The following is a 12,027-nucleotide window of genomic DNA, read 5'->3' as shown; positions in this document are numbered from 1 at the left end:
AACAACAATCTTTTGAATTTTTTTTTGCACTCTTAGCTGTGTATGATGGAAGTGCAGAGTGATGTACAAAAGATTTATAGACTGGCATTGTTCAGTAGAAAATTCTTCCACAATATAATTTCTGAAAAGTGATAGAGACGGGTGTAAGTTGATATGATGCCTTGACTAATTGATGAGAAAAATCAGCAGCACGATTCAAGAAACAAGTCGACTTGATGAGAAAAAGAAAGGGGTGTGATGTTCACACATCCCATTTTACTTCTCACATACCTTTTTAATTTTCTGCCATTATATTAGATAAATTAAAGAAGATTAATGGACATAAATTAATAAGGGGTATGTAAGAAGTAATTTGGGATGTGTGGATATCACACTCTAAAAGAAATACAAACCAATCACAAACTTTGCCAAGATGGCTACGAAAGGCAAAAAGAGTGCATCGTACCAAACTTAACTCCAGCCAAGTTACATGGTGTATTTATAAAGATGCAATTCTTGACAAACATGAAACAGAATACTAGGGAACTAATCTTATGATCATGTGAAACAGTAGTATTTAAAAGAATAATATATGCAGAACATAGTACTACGGTCTAATGATATTCCTCTTCACTTATAAGTGAGAGATTTTAGGTTTGATTTTTGTTAAAGGCAAATTTAAACTACATTATTACTAGCTCATTGTGAGGATTAGTTTACCTCCATCTCTTAGTGTAGATAATATTGATTGTTAATATATATATACACACACACACACACATATTTATGCAGAATGACTGAGTGGTACTCAAAAGACAGCACGTGTCATTTCCTTGAACCCACTCACAATTTATTGTTGAAAAATGTTGTTTGTTAGATTTATTCTTCCTTGTTCTTTTTTCGAATAACATTTAATTATGGGGTGTGATGTTCACATATTTTTTTTTAATTCTTGCACATATTTTTAGTTTTCAACCGTCAAATCGGATGAATTGAAGAAGGTCAACAGACATAAATTAATAAAAGATGTGTAAAAAGTAAAAAAAAATATGTGGATATCACACCCCTTAATTACTGTCGGCATTGCTATAGACTGGCATGCGAATGATGGAGATATCAAGTAACCCCATAGAGACGGACGTAACGGGGACAAGTGCATCGTATCTTCTACATGCGTAAAAGATGCTCTTGACTAATTGATTCGTGAGTCAATTTTTAAAGTCAAGTCTTCGACTTTTGAGATGGCATAAAATTAGAAGCTAGACAAATGAGCAGCACTATAAAAGAAAATTATTAATTAATTAATTTTTCCATACACACATATAGTTTATCTCATGAGTTCCTTCTGTAAGGGTTTATGCTCTTGTAAGGTTTTATCATATTTGTATGCCCAATTGCAAGACTTATCAACTTTGTATTTGGGTACTTCTAAATGTGTTGGACCTTCATGCTTGAAATCTTCATTAAAATATGTGTAATTTGTATTAGAGTACAAAATTAAAAAATAAAAATAAAAATTGTTAACAAGTAAAATAGGTGACCCATTAGCTTAACTGGTTGAGTTTGAGTGGCCCGTTAGCTCAACGGGACGGGTGTGAGTGACTCGCTAGCTTAACGAATCAGGTGAAACCTGACCCAAACCCAATAAATCAAACCTTTTACAAGCCTAGACTCAAATCACCAGATAGTGAAGGGAATGAAAGTTTCGGACTCTCAGCAGCAAATTAAGGCATTAGAGTCATCAGTTTCAATTCCTGTATTGGCTTGCAGTGGGGTGGATTTGAAGCCAAAAATTTTAATTCGATACCCAATTTCTTCAACTTTAGAACTTTCAAACTCCTAACATATATTCAGTCAAGGGTGCGGGTGTAACGAAATTTCTCATTAACCCAAGAGTGCAACTATTCTCATGTTGGAATTTGAGGGGTGTTGCAGTTTGAAAATTTTCAACTTGTACTTTGGTTTTGGTCTATGTTGCATTTTTCAAACTGCAAGTCCTTTTCTTATCAGAAAAGAAATATCTCATTAACTCAAGAGAAAGCAAGGAAGAGAGAATTAATACTTCGACTTGGAGTTGCCACTTAATACTACATTCTAGTGGTATTCCTCTTTATTTTTAAATGATAGGTCTTAGGTTAGATTCTCCCCAAAGGAGATGTATCAACTTTGTATTTGGGTACTTCTAAATGTGTTGGACCTTCATGCTTGAAATATTGATTAAAATATGTGTAATTTGTATTAGAATACAAAATTAAACAAAAAAAAAAAATTTGTTAACGGGTGAAATAGGTGACCCCATTAGCTTAATGAATTGAGTTTGAGTGATCCGTTATCTCAACGTGGCGGGTGTGAGTGACCTGTTAGTTAAACGAATTAGGTGAAACCTAATCCAAACCCAATCAACCCAACCCGTTTACAGTACTAGACTTAAACCACCAGATAGTGAAGGGAATGAAAGTTTCGGACTTTTAACCGCAGATTAAGGCATTAGAGTCATCAGTTTCAATTCCTGTATTGGCTTGAAATGGGGTGGATTTGAAGCCAAAAAGTTTTATTCGATACCCAATTTCTTCAACATTAGGACTTTCAAACTCCTAACATATATTAAGTCAAGAGTGCAGGTGTAACGAAATTTCTCATTAACTCAAGAGTGCAACTATTCTCATGCTGGAGTTTGGTGGGATGTTGCAGTTTGAAAAATTCAACTTGTTCTTTGGTTTTGGTCTATGTTGCATTTTTCAAACTACAAGTCCTTTTCTCATCAGAAAAGAAATATCTCATTAACTCAAGAGAAAGCAAGGAAGAGAGAATTAATTCTTTGATTTGGAGTTGCCACTTAATAATACGATCTAGTGGTATTCCTCTTTATTTTTAAGTGAGATGTCTTAGGTTCGATTCACCTTTTTTTTTACTTCTCATACACACTTTGTTAATTTATGTCCATTGATCTTCTTTAATTCATCCGATCCGATGGCAGAAAATTAGAAAAGTGTGTGAGAAGTATGGATATCACATCCCTAGATAATATCGTTTATTAAAAAAATAAACAATAAATAAAAAAAAAACAACTTTTACTTGGAGTTGAGGCCCCCAACCATGGGGAAACCGCCTCCAACTACATATGTCTCTAGATAGTGTAGCTAATTCTTGTTGATACAATTTGTGGAACAAAAAATAATCCCAAAAATTCAGAACGGGACATGTGGACTGAAACTCGAGAAAAACAAGATTGCCCTTATTCAATGGGCAGAGCTCTCAAGTATTCCAGCGTGCAGCTAAACATCCCTGGAAGTTCAATCAGCGAACTACGACTCAAAGCTCCCCTATTTGTGGCATGGAAAAAAAAAAAATCAAAGGCATTAAAGGTAGAATTAATTATCAAATCCTATCTTTAATACAATCCTAATTGAAGATCAACCATATCAAGTAAGGAATTCTTATCACAATCAATTATGGATATTCCTATCATCATTCCAAGATATTAACAAGATATTATCTCCTAATTAATATCTTGGAAGCATCATTTCCTTGCGCATCCTACGGATGACATAACTTGGCCAATAGGAAGCCGTCATGTGTAGGGCAAATCCCTACACCATGACTTGCCACCATCTCTTATAAATACCCTCATCACCTCTAAATTTCGGTAAACTTTTGGAATGCATACAAACCCTAAAAACTCATTCTTTTCAAAGACACTAACTTAAGCATCGGAGATCTATTTGCTGAACCCCCCCCCCCCCCAATTCCCCACCTCGTGGGCACATAAGCCTTAGGTCTTTGATCAAAAGTGTTGATTATTTTGTAGGTACAAGTTGGTCAAAACAGAAGGCAATGAATTTCTGTTACCACACAATTCTTCCACACTTAAATGAGTTTCTATACATGTGTTTAATTGAATGTGGGATTAGTAATATAATTTCATATATGGATACACGATTTAATGCATGACCATGGATTAAGTCATGCCATAGAATGAACAAATTTTTTCAAATACAGAATGGTCTTTAACATTTGCATAGCAATTAAATAATAATCGACCTCGCGCTTGGCCTTAACGTACTATTGTTGATCTTGTGCAGTTGTAAATATTTAATTGTCTTTGGTTTTCTATATTGTAGGTACTCTGAGCTCACATAAGTAAACATTCGTCCAAAAACAATTTTACTAACGGCTTGTAACATAAGTAAATATGTAATTTTCTTTTTCTTATATTTGAATTCTACCACATGACATAATTCTCATTCTAGTAATTGCATCCCCAGTCACCAAATTATGGCACTAGCTCCCACCCACCATTTCTCTACATATTTCACCAAGAGTGTGTAATTATGATTTTCATCCCCACTATGCCCTGGGCCCTTATTTTCATCTCCATGCATCTTAAAAAATAAGCTTTTATTTCATTCCCTCTAGAAGTTCCAGGGATATGCCACCTTTCAAATTACCATCAATTTCCATAATCAAAATCATCCGTAGGCATATAGTTGAATACTGTTCAAAGACTAATCTAGCACCAAAGATCTAGTTAGAAATTTCTATCAATATGAAATTTCTAACCGTACACAAATTTTGGCATATAGTTGATCACTATTCAAAGACTAATCTAGCACCAAAGATCTAGTTTGAAACTCCATACCAAGTCAAATTTTCGTCCTGTTCAACTTTCTAATCCCCAACTAACTGACAATATTTTCTGCAGAAATTCCTAATAGGATTTTTACCATCTGCAAAAATAGGGATAAAAACATTTAAAAATACTTGCAAGAGTACAAGGTTGTTGTAGTATAGCGGCTCAAGCAAGGTTGTTTTCCACAGAGATTGAATGAATAATTTGTGTTTAAAACCAACTCTTAATTAATTATTGAAAACAAAATTTTGGAAAATGTTGATTTTAGAATTTAATATAATATAAATGAATTTTAAAATAAAACAATTAAAGAAATTAACTAGAGAACAGTTTAAAGAAAATCAATTTGTAAAAGCCTAGGGTTCCGCCATCCCCTTAACAATCCTACGCAATTTTACCAACTACTTATGAATTTCCACATACATGCTTTGAAGGTTAGGTTTTCCTAATGCATATCTTGCTCGTGATGTTCAAGCGAAAACGTATATCTAACATGCAACCCGTCTGTGATGTTCAGATCAAATATAAACATGCAAGACTCATTAAGCTTTGTGAAAACCCTTTGAAATATCATGCAACTCTTAAGAGAATGATGTTCGCCTTAAGTGAACTTACAATTACTAATCACAAGAAGCCCTCTTCAATTTCAGGGTGATGTTCCAACAGAAATTGCATCAAATTACTTGTCTAAAAACCCTAATGGTGGCAAATCATTAAGACAATTAGATAATTTAATCACGATGATTAATAATTCAAAGCAAACATGCTTCCATTCATAAGCAAATTAATAAAATCACATATTCATGCTAAGGCTCAAGGCTTCGCCCTAGTAAAAGAAATATTTACGAACAATCATAATAAAATATTATTAAGAACATGGAAAGAAAACACTTAGAAAATAAACTTGAATTGTGCTTGTGCGTTTCCTCCTCTCTTCCCTTCTAACCCTAAGAGCTAAAAAGTTTTATTTATACACTACAAAATAAAACCTAAAAAGTCTTAGAATAAAACTAGGAAACATAATAAAATAATAAAACAAAAAATAAAAGGTTTCCTATTTACACTAAAATTCGGACTTCTCAGGAAATCAGACTTTTGACCAACCAAATCAACTCCGATTTGGTCCCAAAAGATCTCTTTTGAAAGTTGGAGACGTCCCCTACAAATCCTCAGAATGTGCCATCTTGACCTCCAAAATACCCAAAATGTCCAAAAACGTCAATCTGGTAAAGCTACGCGCTGGGCCTTTATTTCATCGCCATGGTCAAACGGCTTGGTAGAAAATTTTGAAACTTTAATACAATCATCTTGAAAGAATCATGAACATCTTCCAATTCTAATCACTCCAAAATTCATCCGTTTGATCACTTTTTGCTCCAGAGAAAGTCTCATGTCCTACATTGAAAATATATAATAAAGTATTAAAATTCTACCAAAATAACCAATAAACTATAACTAAGAATAGGGTAAAATATATGGTATAATATGGACTCAACAAATACCCCAAACTTAGCTTTTTTGCTTGTCCTCAAGCAAAACAAAACTCAAAAACAAATATAAGAACCAACAAACTTAAAAACTTTATTAAAACTCAACTATGACAAAATTTTCCTCTTCAAGTTGTAATCCATAGAAAACGTTAAAAATCAAAACATCTTTCCAAAAGTTCTAACTAATCCTACCACAGAGTCTAAGCCATTTAGAATCAATTAGAAAAGAATTCATGAACTTCCTTTGGTGTAAAGTGAACCAACATGGTTAAAGAGACTCGACTAAAACCCTACCTTTCGTCCTCTTTATTCCACACGTACTATATTTTTTTTTTCTCTTTTCGAATTTTCTCTTCTTTTTTTTTTTCCTTTTTGGATTTATTTTCTAGTAATAGTAGTGGTCGTGCAATGCTAATTAGGCAGAACTGACCCGGTTACTAAGCAAAGTCTTGGGTGGAACAATTATTACTTTATGACACATACTAAACTTTACTTTACTTAGAACAAAAATTAAAAAATTACTTAGACAAAAAGTAAGCTTTCCAATCTCACTCCCCACAAACCATGTTGGTGTGAACGTGCAAATTTTCAAAGTATAACTCATGGATTAATGTCTAAACAACGATAAATAGAAAAGACTCTACTATGGGATTAACCTTCACCATGTCCATTTGTTCTAACGTTTAAAATAATCTATGGATATTAACTCAAAAACAAAATTTTTTAACCTTACTCAAAAATTAAAAACCTTAAAGTTTACTTTCCCACCCCCAAACTTAAATCACACATTGTCCTCAAGGTGTGGAAAAAGGAATGAAATCAAAAATAAACTAAACAACAAAATAAAAACAAACAACCACCTTAATTGACTAGAAATAGAAAAATGAAAAATAAAACTAGAAAATGAAACAAAAGACAAAGCAGAACAAACTATAAAATGATACAAAACGAAAAATAAAATAAAGGGAATGGAAGTGGACACTCTTGGGTTCGAACCTGGGACACGAGAGCATCAACGAAAGCGCTGAAAAATAAAAACCCAAAATTTGCTGCGTGCTGGACTTGAACCCATGACTTGCTGGAACAACATGAGGCGCTGAGCCTCTTCACACGGACCACACGTGCTAATGGGAAATCTAGCTGCTCTTATTTAAGCTAAGGGGAAACTTAATATGAGTCCAATTTTATAAGCCATTATTAGTTATATTCCAATTTTGTTTAATTTTTAGGTTAGGTCCAGTGATTCATTGTCCACATACGCTTATTTGTATTCTCTTGCGAAATTTACCCTTAAATTGACCAATTAAGTAATTACTGTTTTTTTTAAGTGTGTGATTAATGTTAATCTTATCCTTAATTATAGTATTAGGGATTTAAATCTCCTTTTTTTCTTCTCCTCCCCCAAATTGTTCATTTCTCTTTTCTTGTTTCAATTCTCTTTTCTTGTTTCTCCCTCACAATATCTTTTTTTTGGCTTCTTTCTCCTTTTTATATATATTTTTTTTAACTTTGAAGTTCTATCGAATTAGCATTTTCTCTAGTGTTTCCTCCCTCAATATCATTTTTCTTCATGATTTTTTTTGGTTTTTATCTACCTATATCACTCGTCCATTTTTTTTTTTATCTTTTTATATTATATTATGCCTGCATCATGAATAATTGTATTTATCTACCTATATATATATATATAACTTATTTTGTTGATAATCTAAGATTAATTGTGTTTATCTACCTATATATCACAAATTAACTATGTTATCTACCTATACAATATGTTTTTGTTCATAGTCTATCTGTATCATAGATTATTTTGTATTATCTATCTATAAAATGGGTTTTTGTTCATAGTCTATCTCTATCATAGATTCTACCTACATCACAAATTTTTTATCTTATTTTTTATCTACCTCTGGCAATGTTTCTTTTAATTTTTGATAAACTTATAAGATTTGTAATAATGTCTTTTTAATTAGAAAACGGGTAGATAAAGGTATTTGAAGATTCAAATTTATAGAATTAAAAAAAAATATATTTTCTAAGGGCAAAACAGGTGTAATAGAAATCAAATAAAATTGGACCCAATTAAAAAACAACTGAATTTTTTGGACCCGAATCAAAGTGCCCTTAAGCTAAATTAAGCCCCAGTATCCTCGTTGCCCCAAACCTAGCCGTTTGAGAAGCTCCCCTTCTCTTTCACCTGGAGCCCAAAGCCGCAGACTCCTCCATTCATGTCTCATTTCCCTCAAAAACCATAGCAGCCGCATCCCCTCCAATGAATTTCATGGTCCAAAACATACTTCACCATGATCTCAGCATTCTTCGGCCATAGATCAACCTCAAAAACAAATACCCAGCCGTGCCTCCCTAGCTGTATCTCATGTCCCTCTCAGTTCTTGACACTGATAAAGGTAACTCTCTTCCGCATCTCCTTTGATTTCGTCTCCAAAGCTGCAAATCTCAGATGCGGCGATGCAGTATTGCTTTCCCATGTGCTTGCATGAATCTGAAAGATACTAAAGTAGGGTATGAGGATCTGAATTGCATAAGCTCAACTCAGTTAATTATGAGTGAGTCATTGGCTTCATATTTATAGAGATTACATGAATATGTTTGTTACAGATTACAAGTATTTCAAATTTACAAAACAACTAAACAGATTAAAAAGAGATGTAGATAAGCTAGGACTAGGATTGTTCAGATATCCTTTGACTGATATTTGAACTGTGGCAATCTGTTTGAATAGCGGGAGCTGGGATTTCAAACATAGATGACCCGGATTGCTGACTTGGCATACTTTTCGACTTGTACGGCTGACATGGTTTATCATGATGAAATTGAGGTTCCACCATAAAACGAATTGACAATATGGGGAGTAGCCGAAGATCATATAAGCACATAGCAAACCTTGTCCCTCACTAATGTGAGACAACTCTCAAAACGCCCCCACACGTGTGGCGGATTTTCAAGCCTACACGTGGACAACAACTGGGTGACGTGGAGCACGTGTGGCTGTTGGGCTTCACACATGAACAACCTTACTCTAATACCATGATGAAATTGAGGTTACACCATAAAACCAATTGGCAATATGAGGAGTAGCCCAAGATCATATAAGCACATAACAAACTTTGTCCCTCACCAATGTGAGACAACTCTCAACAGAATCGTGATGAATGATGAGTCAAAATGGTGTGCACAAAACTGGATCTATATCTTGACTTGATGAGCTGTGCTTTCTGTGCAACATGGATCCCTCCGCCAAACTTGAATGTAATTATATTTTGAATGAAGTGTGAGAGAAAGGGGTCCATTAGCATAGAGGTCTTCTTAGCATCCTCACTGTGAGTTAGGCTTGACAAATGGGTCGTGTCTGTCGTGTTCGTATTGTTTTGTGTAACACCTGTTATCTTAACGGGTCGTGTCGTGCCACACCTGTTATCTTATTGGGTTCTTAACAGGTCGGGTCACTTTACCCAACAGGTAAAGTGACTCGACCCATTATGACCCGTTAAGAAAAATATATTTTTTTCTTAAATTTGCAATATCACACATTGCCACATAAATATTACTTCAAAACATTAAAATACATTTGTCGTTTAAGTACTACATCTACATTTGAAAATAAGAGCCTAAAAAAAAAAAAAATACACATGCTCTTAGTGCAGGTTAAATCTAGCTACCTAATCCCCCATGCTGAATTGTAATCAATTAACTACTTTGATTCATGCATATGTGCTGCAATAAGAGAAATTCATGTAATATTTGTTCATTTCCTAATATTTGTTCAATTCAATATAAATTCACCACAATAAATCTGAGGCGTCATTGTATTAATCTTTATAATAATGACTACAAGAGTTATGCACATGTATAATATTAAAACGACAATCCTACACCCCCATAATAAACAGTGTTAGTGTTTTTTTCTTTTTTTTTCTTTTTTTTTTTTTTTTGGAAGCTCATCAGAAAAACCGAGCTTGGAAGCGAGTCAGCCATGGCGATGGAGGTGAGTTCATAGTACGACGATGATTCCCATGTCGTTTTTTGGTACGAAGAAGAAATGGGTTGGTGTTAAATTGTTAATTTTAATTAAGTTAAATGGATTAATGAAAGCTGCTGCAGCATATCGCCTAAGATACAATAAATCTGAGGACATTCATGCTTGAAAGAGGGTGAGGAGGAAGTTGCGAAGTTCACAGAGTGAGACCGAGAGACTACAGCCGCTACACACAATCACAATCAGGCACTACAAAACACAAAATACAGATCGAACCTTGAACGGAGATGCAGAGCTGAAGTTCACAGAGAGGGCCGCTACACGGAAGAGGATGAGGAGGAAGGTTATGACTTGCGAAGGCGAGGGAGATGCAGAGCTGAGCGGGAGAGATTCGAGAAGCCTGTCTGAGAAGAGAAGAGGATCCAAAGTCCAACCTAATGCCCAATGGACAACTGAGATTAAATCTCAACCAATCCAATAGTCACCAATTTTTTAAATTTAATTTAATATATAAATTCACTAACACTTTTCATATAATATAAGATTTTATGGTATCTATTAGTGTAAATATTTTAAATTGAAGATCGAGTTCATTCATTGTATTCATATACGGTCAAGAAGTGTAGCTGTAAAAAATCATCAAAATCGGAGTTAAAATAAATGTTAAATCATGATTTTCATTTATAACCGTCAAAAAGTTTTTTCCCGTTACTTGATTTCTGAATATTTGTTTTTTGCAATTTTTGGCGTATACGATCTCGAAGCATATACAAACAAATTTGACAGTTTGGATCATTGAAATTAGTTTCGTAGGATGTGTGTCCCATCAAAACGATAGATTCACTAACACTTAAAATTTATTTATACTTTCATTAAGTATAACATAAGATTTTGTGGTATCCACTAGTGTAAATATTTTAAATTGAAGATCGAGTTCATTCATTGTATTCATATAGGGTCAAGGAGTGTAGTTGTAAAAAATCATCAAAATTGGAGTTAAAATAACCGTTAAATCGTGATTTTTCGTTTATAACTGTCGAAAAGTTTTGTCCCGTTACTTGATCTCTGAATGTTTGTTTTTTGTAATTTTTGGCGTATGCAATCTCGAAGCATATACAAACAAGTTTGACGGTTTGGATCATTGAAATTAGTTTTGTAGGATGCATATCCCATCAAAACGATAGATTCACTAACACTTAAGAGTTTATTTATACTTTCATTAAGTATAACATAAGATTTTGTGGCATTCACTAGTGTAAATATTTTAAATTGAAGATTGAATTCATTCAATGTATTCATATAGCGTCAAGGAGTGTAACTGTAAAAAAATCACCAAAATCAGAGTTAAAATAACAGTTAAATCGTAATTTTCATTTATAACTGTCGAAAAGTTTTGTCCCGTTACTTGATCTCTGAATGTTTGTTTTTTGCAATTTTTTGTTGGTGCGATCTTGAAGCATATACAAACAAGTTTGATGGTTGGATCGTTAAAATTAGTTTCGTATAATTCGTATCCCATCTAGTTCAATGGTATATAACTATATATATATATATATATTTATTAAGTGGATTTAAATCTATTTATTTTGTACGTATAATTGACCAGTACATGGAGTAGTACATCACGTGTCATTATAAAAATAGTGGGATATAGGTGATAAAAAGTTAATAACTTAAAAAATAAAATTTCTTACCACTTCTATTAAAACACATGGTGTACTATTTGTGTTCCTGTTACAATGAAAAATTTCTCAAGAAAAAAAGAGAGAGAGAGAGAGAGGTAAATGACGTACACGTGTCAGGAACACAGCTGTCGAATATTATCCTAACAAGTGCACACTTGAGAGACCATGGTGGAAAAACCCGCCCTACTAGTAGCAAGCAAAATATGACTACACCCATCTTTCCCTCTCTTTTTTGTTTCCTTTTCT

At 33.6% G+C, this 12,027-nt stretch overlaps 1 long non-coding RNA gene across 1 annotated transcript; it reads right to left on the bottom strand.

Moving 5' to 3' along the window:
- Positions 1–8,057: 8,057 nt before the first annotated feature.
- Positions 8,058–10,554, bottom strand: LOC125469487. Its single transcript, XR_007251774.1, has 2 exons — positions 10,373–10,554; positions 8,058–8,602 (listed from the first exon to the last, which is right to left on the bottom strand). It is a non-coding gene; the product is annotated as an uncharacterized LOC125469487 (long non-coding RNA).
- Between the last annotated feature and the right edge of the window lie 1,473 nt (positions 10,555–12,027).

Source organism: the organism of the source record quoted next, unplaced genomic scaffold (assembly GCF_019419815.1).
Source record: "Pyrus x bretschneideri cultivar Hongxiangsu unplaced genomic scaffold, Pyrus_bretschneideri_v1 Contig43, whole genome shotgun sequence".
Taxonomy (NCBI): Eukaryota; Viridiplantae; Streptophyta; class Magnoliopsida; order Rosales; family Rosaceae; genus Pyrus; species Pyrus x bretschneideri.
The sequence above is the reverse complement of the archived record's forward strand: the minus strand, read 5'-3'. Positions and strand labels throughout refer to the sequence as shown.